Genomic DNA, 8395 nt, shown 5'->3' on the forward strand with positions numbered 1-8395 from the left:
CGTAGGCGGGACCTTCCCCCCCCCCCGGCAAGTTATCTGCCTAATTCTTCCCCTTCTCATTTATTTATGCTAGTTTGGAAATAAGTCAGATAAAACAAGGATAAAACTAGAATTACATGTAGCCCCCAATGTACGGCCACAGTTAAGCCCAATATTTCTGTTGCAAAGTGAGATAGTCGTAAAGTGAATTTTGCTTCATCTTATGACTTTTCTTTCCACAGTTGCTAAGTGAATCACTGCAGTTGTCAAGTTAGTAACCCGGTTGTTAAGCGAAATCTGCCTTCCCCATTGACTTCGCTTGTTGGAAGGTTGCAAAAAGTGATCCTATGACCCCGGGACAATGCATAACCGTCTTAAATATGAGTCAGTTGCCAAACATTCAGTTTTGATCACATGACCAGGGGGATGCCGCAATGGTTGTTAAGTGTGAAAAACAGTCATAAGTCACTTTTTTCGATGCCGAGTGGTAACTTTGAATGGTCACCAAATCGGCGGTTGTAAGTCAACGATGACCTGTAGAAGCAGAGCCTGAATCTAATTGCTTCGTAAAAATGGACTAAAAATCTTTATCGTCTATTTTTTTGTGCACAAATGGACTCAGAGCTACAGCTGTCTATTCATCTCTGGAGATTCTCAGTCATCCAGGACATGGTTGTCCCAAAGGTAATTTTTTTTCTTTCAAAAGGCAACTGGACTTTCTCTGTTTTCTTTGAAGATTTATTTATTTTATTTTTATTTTAATTCCATTTATATCCCGCCCTTCTCCGAAGACTCAGGGCAGCTTACAAGCTTAGCAGTAGCCTTCATTCTATGTATATGCCTGCTTATTAGGGCTTTCCCCCCCCCCAAGCGGCATTATTACAAAGTCAGCTTATTGCCCCCAACAATCTGGGTCCTCATTTTACCTACCTCGGAAGGATGGAAGGCTGAGTCAACCTTGAGCCTGGTGGGACTCGAACCTGCACTAATTGCAGGCAGCTGGTGTTACTTAAGGAGGCATTAGCCCACTGCTCCACCAAGATGTTTCGCTTCTTATCCAGGAAACAGAACTGAAGAAACTTCTGGGATGAGAAGCAAAACGTCTTCAAGGAAAAAAGAAAAAAGTCCAGTCGCCTCTTGAAAAAGAAAAAAGCACCTTTGGAAGCATTTGTACTCAACCCTTAGAATATTTACTGTTAAACTGTTGCTTATTTTTCTGTAGTTGAGCCCCTCCTCGGGGTGGGGAGGGCACTTGCGGCCCATTTTCATTTTTGGAACCTCGTGGTATTCTTTGGAAATAAAGATGAGTCAGCAAGTAGATTTTTTTAGCACGTCAGGGATCTATATTTCTCAGAAACTCATCCCCCTTGAAAAAGTTTTCTGCTGAACCTCCTGATCTCTCTGAGGCTCTGTCTTTCTGTCTTATCGGGGGTGAACTATGGAAAAAGGGGGGTTTGGTATTGGTCCAAGCATTGATAAAACATTAGCATTTTGTGAACTTGTGTTACAGAACAAGCTAATTGTGAGAAAATAAAGGTTATGCAGGGGTGATAAAGGTTATGGGTGTTGGTAATGACCTACAAAGCCCTCCATGGCATGGGTCCAGAATACCTTGGGGAGCACCTGCAGCCGGCGTCATCTTCCCTCCGCCCAGTACGCTCCCACAGAGAGGGCCTCCTCAGGGTGCCGCCAGTCAAAGAATGCCGACTGGTGACCCCCAGGGGGAGAGCGTTCTCTGTGGGTGCACCGGATTTATGGAACCATCTTCCGGTAGAGCTCCGGATGGCGCCCGATCTCCGCTCCTTCCGGCGCGACCTTAAAACCCATCTCTTTAACGAAGCGGGCCTGGCCTGATGGGACGGGGTGGGATTGTTACTATGATTTTAATTTTAAATTTGTATTATTATGGGCACTGTTTAATCATGTTTTAATAATTTTAATTTTTTTGTACCTGTTTTTATGTATTGCCCTGTTAACCGCCCTGAGTCTCTTGAGAGAAGGGCGGTATATAAATTAAATTAATAAATAAATAAATAAATGCCAAGGAAGAAATCTGCAAAACATGGATGAGCAAGATGTTCCAAATTATGAAGGGAGAGCGAAGTCCTGAACATGTTTTTTTCTGATAAAATTCTGGTACATCCTGTGGGCAAGGAACACTTGTGGGAAAGAATATCTTGATCAGATGGACAACCACTAGACTTTGATAAAATGGTCATGGCACGTTCTATGACACTGAGACACCAAGGGGTACTGGGGCATTCTAGAGCAAGTTAAGTTCAAAAATCCTTGAGAATTGCTGGAAGCTTGACATTCAGACAAATTGGCCATTAACAAGCACATAGAGATAAACAAAGGGACGCGGTGTTTCAGTGGGTTAGGACGCTGAGCTTATCGATCAGAAGGTTGGCAGTTTGGCGGGTCGAATCCCGAGTGCCGCGTAACAGAGTGAGCGCCTGTTACTCGTCCCAGCTTCTGCCAACCTAGCAGTTCGAAAGCACGTAAAAATGCAAGTAGAAAAATAGGGCCCACTATGGTGGGAAGGTAACAGCATTCCGTGCGCCTTTGGCATCTAGTCATGCCGGCCACATGACCACGGAGACGTCCTCGGACAAGCGCTGGCTCTTCGGCTTTGAAACGGAGATGAGCAAAATTTGGAGGACTATAGTGCCCATGATTTGATTTTTCCTCCATATTAAGAAAAGTTTAGACCTCTTTCTGAGCTCAGCTGCTTGTTTTTTCATTCTTACTTGCTGAATAAAGGTATCTTCATATAGCTTCAAAGCTGTGAAAGTCTCAGACTTTCGATTGGGTGGAAGACCATTAATAAACCCCTGGTCTGTAAACTTGAGTCAAGTTCAAGTCAAGTGCATTTCATACAAGATGGATGTCAGACCGACTATTCATTTTTGTTAATAAGAAAGCCAAGGGGGTACCAAGGTCAAAGAGTTAATCTAGCTCAAGCCCCCATTCAGCTGTGAACTCAATGGGTAACTTTGGACTAGGAATTATAACGTAGCATTCCTTACTTATTGGACTTGTTGAGAAGGCAAAAAACAAGAGTAAGTATAATCCAACAGCAAAGATGGGACATAAACGTAATTTTATGGAATTCCTTGTGCAAACTGTAAGAGGCTTACATGAGAGAATCCAATTTGTGAGCAGAATTGGCTATTCTGAACCTCCCTCCTTTATTGTCCTCCGATCATTCCGCCGGGGCCTGAAGACCTGGCTCTTTGAGCTCTCGGGCCCAGGCTGAGGAGAAAATTTTAACTGGGGTTTTTAGTGTACAGGGTGAATTTAATGCTTTTTAATTGGTTTTAACTTTTGTATGTTTTGATTTTTAATTCCCTGTAAACCGCCCTGAGTCCTCAGGGAAAGGGCGGTATACAAATGCAACTAAATAAATAAATAAATAAATAAATATTTCTTGAGATCCCCAGAAAATGATGCATTGAGCAGTTTTTTTCTCCCTGCTGACAAATGGCCGACTTTGCTGCCAAAGCTGGTTCTTTGGTAGCGCACTCCCCAGGTTTGAATGGGAGCAATTAGGAAAGACCCACGATGACCTGGGAAGAGAATGCAGAAGGTTGCAATTCTCTGTAAGAGCAGCTAGAGCAGGTGTGTCAAACTGCCGTCCCGTGGGCCCGATGCGTCACGTGGAAGCCACGCCCACCCCACTGCCGGCGATGGCAAAACTGTCCTGATACATTGCACGATGTCACGTGATGTCGCAAGTTTGACATGTCTGAGCTAGAGGATCAGGTCTCCATCTTTTGCTGTCACTCTTTGTATTTTTAGGTGTGCCTTTAATAGCACTTTTTCGAAACATTTCTTAAATTGGGCACATTAAAACTGCAGAGTATTCTATTCCTTAAGCAATGGATACACAGGAAGTAATGAAGGAAAGGATCAGAAACAGTGTCCTCATTTGCAATATGATTTATTTTCTTGAGTCCATCTTGTGGTCTCTAGTTTTTAATGATAGTTGATATAACCATTCAGTTTATAGAGTTTGTTCCATATATTGGATTCTCTACAGTCTAGTTGGAGGAAGATGTAGAAGGGGAAGTTCAGAAAAGTTCTCTACTCTAACCTGGTGCCTTCCAGATGTGTTAGGTTACAACTTTCATCATTCCTAGATAGCAAAATCACAACAGGAGGTGTAACCTGGGTTTGCTTGGATGGAGGTCAGGTTATGGAAGGCTGATAATCATGGGTCATCTTGGAACTGGGACTTCATTCAAGAAAATCACTAGCACTTTGTGATCTGTCCAAGGTCCTGCAATCTTTTCCATTTGACTTCTGTGCTTTTCCTAAACTTTGGAATTATATGGATTGTCAATCCCATGGCTGTGCTGAACTATGCCTGTTTTAAACTGGGATTGCTAAACCAGCCACAATGGCCAACCCTGAAACTATAACTCCTGGTTAGCCATGGGTTCACTAATGTTCAAAAACTAAACAAAAGCACATCATGGGTATGTGTGTTGCATAAATCAAGTCTGGATATACTTATATTCTTAACCGCAGTAGAAAAAAGAAGAAGAAAAACGTGTACAATAAGTTCAACCAGATCAGGTAAAAACTTCAAGGCTGGATTTGTACAGTGTGCAAAGCTTTAAAAACAATAACTCCAAACCAAAGAAATGATGAGCAAGAAAGAAATCAAATCCTGGTGCAAACTGTTACTTTTTCTTATCAACTGTGCCAAGCAGGGAAAGTGATTGATAGTTCTGTGAACTCCACAGCAAAAAGTGGCAATTTAAATGCATGTAATGTCTGCCCTCTCGAGTACATTCCTCCCTCACAGCAAAATGTCACTGCCCCCAACTCATTAAAAGCAGAGATGAAGAGATAATGTTTTTCCATCACTGGAGGCATTTAAGCAGGACAATGTGGGCATTGATTTCTGCTTTAAGTTATTTTCTAAAAAAATAAAATAAAAATCCTTTCAAAAATCTTAATGGGTTCAATGGCATTAATGGGGTAATGCCTGACCGGAGCTGGTTTAAGAAATGAAGGGTTGAATGCAACTCTAGATTTACAAAATTGTGGACTTCTCTCCAAAACAAAGCTTTGGAGATGGATGGGTGGATGGATGGATGGATGGATGGATGGATGGACGGACGGACAGACAGACAGACAGACAGACAGACAGACAAATAGAATGTATCTGTCTCTTGTCTAGTTTATTAATTGTTTGTTTTTTTTGATTGATTTAGAGAGAGTGAGAGAGAGACAACAATAGCAATAGCACTTATATACCTCTTCACAGTGCTTTACAGCCCTCTCTAAGCGGTTACAGAGTCAGCATATTGCTCCCAACAATCTGAGTCCTTATTTTACTGACATCTGAAGGATGGAAGGCTAAGTCAACCTTGAGCCAGTGAGACTCGAACTGCTGGCAGTCGGCAGAGTTAACCTGCAATTTTGCATTCTAACCATTGTGCCACCATGGCTTTTATAGAGAGATAAGGAGAGAGGAGGGGGGGGACCAGTTCCATGGAGAGAGGTTTTTCTGTGGCCCAGAGGGGGCATGGTTTTGCATGCTGCCTGCATACCATGGATGGGGCTTTGCTTGTTTGCGCAGCCTGGTTCTTGGCATGCTGCGCCCCGGTGCTGGTCTGCAGACTAGGGGTTGGGGACCCCTGATCTAGTTGAATTAATAGTTTGTTTAGATAGATAGATAGATGAGAGAGACAGAGAGACAAAGAGAGAGAGAGAGAGAGAGAGAGAGAGACAGAGAGAGAAGAAAAACAAAAACAAGAATAAGAGAGAGAAAATCCTGACGCAATTATAAGAAAATAAATTGTATACACAGAGGTTCTTACACATATATAAGTGCATGTGTTTGAATGTTTAATGTAACTGTTTCAATCAAACATTTTCGTACTTCAATGTAATTGTCCATATATAATCTTGGCCTTTAAGTAACTCATTCGTAGGGCATAAATAACATCAGGTCTCCAATCCATTAGATAAATGAATTATAAATATTTGCCTTTCCAATGTTGAGGAACTATTTTGTTGACAATAAGAGTCTGGAGAACCTATTTCCATTGTTCAACTGTCAGTGTCAACATAATAAGCATGTAATAATTGATTTAAGAGGAAAAATGCAGTGATTTTGGTTTTGTTCTAATGTAAATATGGAAAGAAACTGCTCTTCCCAGCTGTGTTATGCCAGAGGCATTTGAATTTCTATTTTCATTCAGGAATTTTTCCTCTTCTGCAGATTGTATACATGATTGTTTATTAGGAAGCAAAGGCCAAAGATGAAACCAACATGTTATTTTATCTCCTTCCAACTTGAATGCTTTTCCAAGAAGAAAGTATAAACTGTACTCTTTAGATAATACAATATGCGTAACAGGATTGGTTTTGCAATCTTCAAACCAGGATAGATATTCTGCTGCTGGAGACCACTGTTTTTAAAAAGGATTTTTTTTCAATCTCTGAGTTCCATTTGAAAGGGAATAATAACAAAGCAGAAACATACTATCAAAAAAGCACAAGTATTTATGGCCTCTTATTTACTTGCAAAAACGTTGGTGTGTTTGTTAGTCTTTCTAAATTGATGCATGGGTCAATGCATCATCAGTTCTTTATTTTTCCATTTATTTCCTGTAGAAAATTGATGCGAATCTTAGCAAATGTTGGGATAGAATGTTAGTTGAAGATGTGCAGACTTCAACTTCCAAACCTCCGAAGCCAGCATTGCTATCAACTAGTACAGGGGTAGGCAACCTTGGCTCTTTTATGACTCGTGGACATCAACTCCCAGAATTCCTGAGCCAGGAAATCTGGGAGCTGAAGTCCACGAGTCATAAAAGAGCCAAGGTTGCCTACCTCTCATCTAGTGAATGGCTACCTGGGGAATTCTGGGAGTTGAAGTCCATACATCTTCAAGTGGCCAAGGTTGAGAAACAATGCACAGTTGGAACCAATTGTATAGGGTCCTGCTCAACCAGGGGGTTGGACTAGAAGACCTTTAAGCTCCCTTCCAACTCTATTATTCTATGTTCTATGTTCCGTAATCTTTATTTTTTTAACCCTCTTCCTTACTCCAGGAAACCCAATAAAATGCCTTTTTTTTACAAAAATATTTTTATTGAGAACTTTCTGATAAGAAAATATTATTTTTCCATAAGAAGATAGTATTGTTGCAATAGATTTCTCAGTTGAACTAGGGAGGATAATATATATTTTTGTCCCTTTTTTAAAATTCACTTTTTTTTTCAATGTTTTTGTTCAGTTCTGTTTTGTCTCCATTCAATATTTTTTCTTTTGGATTGTGGATTTTAATCTTTTGAATAAAATAAAATTGTTTGAAGGAAAGCTATGGCAAACCTAGACAGCATATTAAAAAAGCAGAGACGTCGCCTTGGTGACAAAGGTCCATATAGTCAAAGGTACTGGTTTTCCCAGTAGAAATAAATGTATGGCTGTCAGAACTGGATCATAAGGAAGGCTCAGAACTGATGCTTTCGATCTGTGGTGCTGGAGAAGACTCTTGAGAGACCTTTGGACTGCAAGGAGACCCAATCAGTCAATCTTCAAGGGATTCAACCCTAGCTGTTCTCCGGAAGGACAAATCCAAAAGCTGAATGTCATGGTTCCAAGAGATGAAACCAGTAAGAGAACTTCAAGGTAAGAATTCTTCCTTAAAGAACATTTTATTAGGACTTAGAGTTATTGGCACTTGCATAGCTGAACCCAAAACTGAAATTCCCTCCCTCCAGATACAGTGTAACAAGTCGCAATTCCCACCCCAAAGAAGCTGTCAGAAATCACATTATCCAATTAACACAAAACTTGCCGGCTTTCCTTCCCAGCTCCTCAGCCCACCAAAGCTTTATCAAGTAATGACCTTGAGTTCCCGCACAGCTGCAGTTGTTATGGCAAACTAAACCCTCAAGCATTTACTCCACCCCCCCACTTCTACAACTAAACTTCAAAACAGTAAAAAAACCAAGGCACTCTTAGTTGCCAGAGTGTTGACATCCATTGTCAAATACTTTGACCACCAAATGAGCAGAGAGGACTCCTTAGAAAAGACTCAGATGTTGGGAAAGATTGAAGGCAAAAGGAGAAGGGGACGGCAGAGGATGAGATGGTTAGATAGTGTCATTGATAAATAAAAATGAATTTGAGCAAACTTTGGGAGACAGTGGAGGACAGGGTGGCCTGGCGTGCTTTGGTCCATGGAGTGGTAAAGAGTCGGACATACAGAAAGGCTTGAACTGCCAACCTCAAGAGAAAGTTCCCACATGGAAGCACAGCAGGAGAGGAAAGTATTGAATATTCAGTTTCAAATCAGTGGCAAATCTTTTGTTTCCACGTCCTCTGAACCTGCAGTCAGGCTGCAAAAAACAGGCTGCTCTTCGCGGTTGCTGTGGATTTCAAACATCGC

The sequence above is a fragment of the Vipera berus genome (genome assembly GCF_964194415.1).
Source record: "Vipera berus genome assembly, chromosome: 10".
NCBI classification, from domain to species: domain Eukaryota; kingdom Metazoa; phylum Chordata; class Lepidosauria; order Squamata; family Viperidae; genus Vipera; species Vipera berus.